Here is a 6,207-nt window from a genome sequence, read left to right on the forward strand (position 1 = left end):
TTTGTTTAAGCTTCTCTTCATCTACGGAAACAAGAAATATACGCATGAAACCTTGTACAAAATTCCTCTTATTCACGAGGGAGAGTTTTTTGCTTCTACGTTTTCATCATCGTATATTTAGGGCCCCCGTACTACCAAATGATTAGACACTGTGATTTTATACAACTGAAGACCTTTAAACACTATCATAGTCTCATCTTGAGCAATATGGAGATCTTTCTTATTATAGTTTTGGTATCAGTTGTATCAGGAATTGGAAATTCATCGCAGTCAGCTGTATTTGAAAGACAAGAGGCACTTTTTAGCTTTAGATATAAATCCGATGCTTTCGGACCATTTAGCATAGGAATAGGCGACAGATCTCCTTTTTATGTAGATGGGCAATTAATCATTGAACGTCTGCCATCAAGTCAACTGCACCGTTTTCAAGTAAATGCTTGGCATTCACAGACCCGACATTACACCATGATACATCTTAGAATTTTAAGAGTGCAGAGAACAGATGAAGGAACGTACACTTGTAAATTTGGTAAACCTCAAAGGCTACAAGTTCAAAACCTCACAGTGAATTTTCCTCCCGGTAGACTTGATTGTCGGTTAAAACCAACGAATGGGAATATGTTGGAAATAGTAAGGTGTTCAGCAAGAGGAGGGAACCCATTCGGTAGGATCATATGTTTGGATTCTGAAAACGAGGAAATACCTAACAGGGGAGACGGTCAAAATGAGACCCATATTTTACAGGAAATAGTGATACAGCAAAACGCATCGGTGCACTGCTGCGCCATAAACGGAGCTAGTCTAGTGAAATACAAATGCAATGATTTTGTGTTAGAAAGAGAATATAATTATAGAATGGATAAATACACAACTCCAACGCAAATGAACAGTGAAAAGTATAATTCGATTGAAACGCAGGTTTCCAGTTTGCAAACAGTAAATAATGACACGAACACACGTATATTAACTGGTCATGTGTTAATGTATACATCAATTGCTACGTTTGTACTATCGTTTATAATACTTATAACCTCAGTTGTTATCTGTATCTCAAATACCAGAAGACGCAAGAAACAGGAAACAACAGAATTTAAAAGTAAACAAAGCGGTAGATATCCTGATAATTCCAAGGAAGTTATTTTCCCGCTTAAAGATGTACCATCTAAACCCAATCAAACGAGAATACCCCCAGATACAGAGTTAGAAGATTGAAAATTGTTCAAAATTGGTAGCTTTTCAGAAGTGTTTTCAAGTCTAAACTATTGTGACAACTTTAGAATGCAAAAAGGCAAAACTTGGCAATTTGAATACAGTCACACGTTCAATGAATCAAGTTCAATAAACTGAAATTTATTAATTTGAAACATGTAATGTTAGCTTTTTCTGTGTTATAGCTGTTGCAAAAATAAATGTATGCCTAAATCAAATTTCGTCAGTAACTGTCTTGTTAATCAGATACTCATTGTTCTTACTATGGACATGATGTATATTGGAATGCATTGCTTCACGAATGTACTGAAGTATGAGTGAGGTTTAATTATTATGATTTTTATGATATTTATGTTATATGGAGACCTAGTACACTTCGTACTTGATATAATCAATAATTATATACAGAGGGTAACCTTCTTCTGTGCTATAGCTGTTTCAAAAATAAATGTATGCCTAAATCAAATTTCGTCAGTAACTGTCTTGTTAATCAGATACTCATTGTTCTTACTATGGACATGATGTATATTGCAATGCATTGCTTAACGAATGTACTGAAGTATGAGTGATATTTATGTATATGGAGACCTAGTACACTTCGTACTTGATATAATCAATACTTATATACAGATGGTAACCTAGCCATGTTAAAGAGATTCCCGTTCTTTAGTAAAAAAGAAAAGAAAAAAAAGAACATAAGTAGATATATATATATATTTATATTTGATAGCTTAGACAGATACCGAGATGTGATTGGTCCAGAGCTCGTCACGTGATATCAATTGCGAGGATCCAAATTGTTATATTTTCCTGGTTGGTTATATTTTACCGGCCGGTGAAATGAATACATTTTTAATCAATGCATGTCGCCCTCTTGAGGACTGTATGTCACCAATTGCACACATTATCCCATTACCGAGGGTCATTTTTTTCTTTTCAATTTTTTTTTTTCATGAATTTTTTTCCCCCTTGAAATTCTTTTTTCTAAATATTTTTTTTTACCAAAAAATTGCTTTTTTGGGCAAGAATTTTTTTTTCCCATTTTTTTTTTAAAGGTTTTTTTTTTCTTTAATTATCTCGAAATATTATTTTTAAGTCATTTTTACTTCTTTTTCTAAAATTTTGATTTGTCCCCGAAAAATAAAACATTTCGGGCTAAAAAATGTGGACCCCCCCCCCCCCCCCACCCCAAAAAAAAAATCTAACCAAGGCTATCTAATATTACAGTTATTGACTGGCAGGGGGTATATAACATTCTTTGGACCTGAAGGGAGTTATATTTTCCCTCGTGACCATATTTTCCCTCAGCGCTGCACGCTTTTGGAATATATAACCACTTGGGAAATATAACTCCCTTCAGCAGTCCAAATAATGTTATATTACACCCCCTGCCAGCCAATAACTGTATAATATACAAACTATACATAACCTCGCACGTAACGAGAACAAAATCAGAATAATCCTGATAATAACATAGTATTTTAAAATATACAGTATAAAAACAGGAATTATTCAGACTGTCATTGAATTTTGTTAGACCTGTTCGACACAGTTGCGTTTTAAGAAGGTGTTGTAGGAAACCTTTCCTATGAAAAGCATGTCTATGAAAAGGTTTTCTTGATACAGTCGAGTTTGATAAAAAAATTTGAAGATATTATTTGAGCATGCATATTTGATTGAGGGAGGCGGTCATTCAGAAAGGTAACAAGAGCTGAAATCGATTTATGATTGGCAATTGACATGTGTGGGGGAAATTTGTTCAAAGACTAAAAAAAATAGAAAGTTTATCATCCTTATTTCCCGTACCAATAATTCCTACTTTGCTAAATTTCATGCATTAGAAAAAGTCTAACTCTGCAGATTTTGGCGTTTTCTCTGCGTCTTGAAATAGTACCCAAAGTTTAATTTAGCATCTGCAATTTTGTTTTCTTTCTGATCAGCATTATTGAATTAGATTTAAATTATTTATGAATTATCTCATAATATATCGAAATTTCGGATATGCTTTCAAACGTTAAATGCTTTGTTTTGTCGTCTGAGGATGGCCACCTACTCCGATTCTGTATGAATTTCTTCACCTTTATCTCCCCTCCCCCTCTCTCGGTCTTTCTATTCCCCATCTCCTTCCCCTTCCTCTTTCTCTCAATCCATCTCTTTGACTTCACCCCCCCCCCCTCTCTCTCTCTCTTCCTCTCTCTCTTTCTCGTACTCACAGTATATTATAATGAACCTTCACCTATACCGTTAGAATATACGACTAAATCAACTGAGTACACATTTTTTGTATATTACGTGTATCATCCATAGTTGCATATTCATCTATAGATATAGATTAATATCACCTATATTTTAATGATTATATTTGATATATAATTCCATAATGTAAATACTGCCCTCGGGCTGCAAAAATATATTACTAAATAAAATAGACAAGTATTGATTTTAAATAGAGTAACTTTGAATGTTGAGATTATAAGACCCGCGATGTTTCTGATGTAGTGTCCGTGTTGTCTTGTTCTTCTTTAGCTTTCACTTTCCATCTTGCTACCTGGTTTGATTTATGTTACGTATGTATACTATTGATATGTAAAAAGTTACATCATCATCCAAATATGTGACTGATCATAAAAAGGGCAAAACAAACTCTACGAGCTACATGTGCTATTATTAGACTCTTTTATCACGTTCAACTTTTCAACAACGACAAATTCTTATAGAAACAATAATTACAAAGCATATCTCTTCCCAGAATAAACCCCCTTTTCTTTAATTCAGTTTAGTATTTACGTATTTTAAGGTTAATTCAATATCATACATTATTCATTCTGTAAACGCTGTGACATATTAGTATTATGTAGACCGTAGTGAGAGCTAGTTATTATTTTCTTACTATTATTATCATGATTATTGTTTTTATTTGTATTATGTTTCAAATGTCCATGATTTACATATTACTATTTCTAACATAACTCTTTATTGATTAATGTTCTATACTTGATATTGTTGATAATGAATAACATTAAATTAAATAAACTTGTCTATGTAATTATATGCACCTATACAATTTATGGCACACGAGACTTTTTTCTTGTCATCTATGTGTGACTGATTTTTATACCAACATTACTGATTGTAGGGTGATTCTTAACAGCAATTTCTAAATTCTATCATTGATTAAGAGAATATTTTTTCAAATCTATGTGGACCATCTTTTCAACTTTGTTCTTTCAACAAAATATGTACAAAATTAACTATTCCAATAAATGTTAGATATGCCTAATCAGATACGATCGTGTCAGGTAGGGAAAAAGGGGCAAGATGGCACCTTAAATCTTCATGTACACCTTTTAAAATGTGATTGATTATGAACTGTTTCCTTCTGAATTAAAATACATTTTAAAAACAAAGATAATACAATTCGTGGCTATCTTTCTTTCAATTGACATTTTGGGACAGAGACATTATTTATAATTGGCCTATGCGCATAATTCATTAGTGTGTAAGTTTTTATGACATTTTAGAATTCAGATTTGATTTGAATTCTTAATGAATTATAAGAAAACAACCGATGTTGCTCTTTAATCATGGTGACTTCATTTAAAAATGTTTCCCTCAATCGAATCAAGAATTTTCCAAAGGGGAGGGGGGGGGGCAGGTAAACGTGTTCGCGAAGCTAATGTGCCTCGAACACACATACAACACATACAAACGTACGGAATCCATGAAGCGTAAATGAACGAACCAATAACTTGAATTTCGCCAAAAGAATTTGCCACACATGCTTAATTTAAATTCACGAACCTCGAAATTCACTGCACGAAATTACATATTTATTCGCGTGACTCAAATGACTTTCACTGCCCGGATTCTAAACTTGAAAAACCGAAATCGATCGACAGACAATAATGCTTGATTGTAAATGCACCTTTTTTAATTTGAGTGACAAATATATGAAATTGAGAGGGAATTTTTTAGAAATTACATTATTTTCGACTCGATCATGCTTTTGTTGTTGTTTATTCTATTTATTTATTTTGGTTTTGGAGAGGGCAAGTTTTTCTTCTTCTCCGTTTTATTAATGCTCCTTTAATAAAGAATCATGCACGCCAATCATATGATATACATTTATCAATTGTAAATAACAAGCTGTTAGAAGTAATCAGCAAGCTTTATGGTGTGTAAACTGTAATCTATCATGCCTAGAAGTCACTTGAAATGTACTGAATTACCTGATGCAAACTTTAATTTGGACATTGATTGGAGATGTTGATTATCTCTTTAAAGGAAAAAGCTACCAGATACAATAACCAATGAAACACATGATATGGATAAAATGAACTATAATGACTCTCAATCCGTAAAGGAATCGCACTCGACCGAGATGAGAACAGAATGATTCAAAGATATTATATCTGAATTAGCAAACATCAATTGCTTGTCTATATAAATAATCATAATAATAATCTTTTAAAGTCCACTCCAAATTTTATTTCATTTTATTAACAAAATCAGAGTCTTACTTTGAAGGGATAATTGAGTTCTGTGTTCAGACCGCAAATGCCTTCAAAGTGTATGGTTATTGCTCTTATTCTTATCTATGACATTTATAGTGCCCTTTTAGAACCTAAACTTGTTATGAAGGTAATTCTAGACCCCAAAATGTGTACAGTTTAGCCAATACGAGCATATTAATTCAGCTCCACTTTAAAACATAAACGGTGATCGTTAATTAATTATTTCATTTAAAAAAAATACATGGGCCGGATGGTTGAGCGTAATATAAGGAACACGAAAATGCCAACACAAAAAACACCATCGGAATTGGCTGTAATACGACGTCACAGGCGTTATTTTTTTCAACGGTTTTTTTCAAATTGTTCAAAAATATCTAATATCCCTTTAAAAAAAACATTTTTCGAAGTCTTAACGCTGATCGTGACCCAAATCCATAGGTGACAATGAATTACCCATATCTGGTTAGACATTGGTAAGGCGAGA

This window comes from Strongylocentrotus purpuratus, unplaced genomic scaffold (genome assembly GCF_000002235.5).
Source record: "Strongylocentrotus purpuratus isolate Spur 01 unplaced genomic scaffold, Spur_5.0 spur5_scaffold_21, whole genome shotgun sequence".
Taxonomy (NCBI): domain Eukaryota; kingdom Metazoa; phylum Echinodermata; class Echinoidea; order Camarodonta; family Strongylocentrotidae; genus Strongylocentrotus; species Strongylocentrotus purpuratus.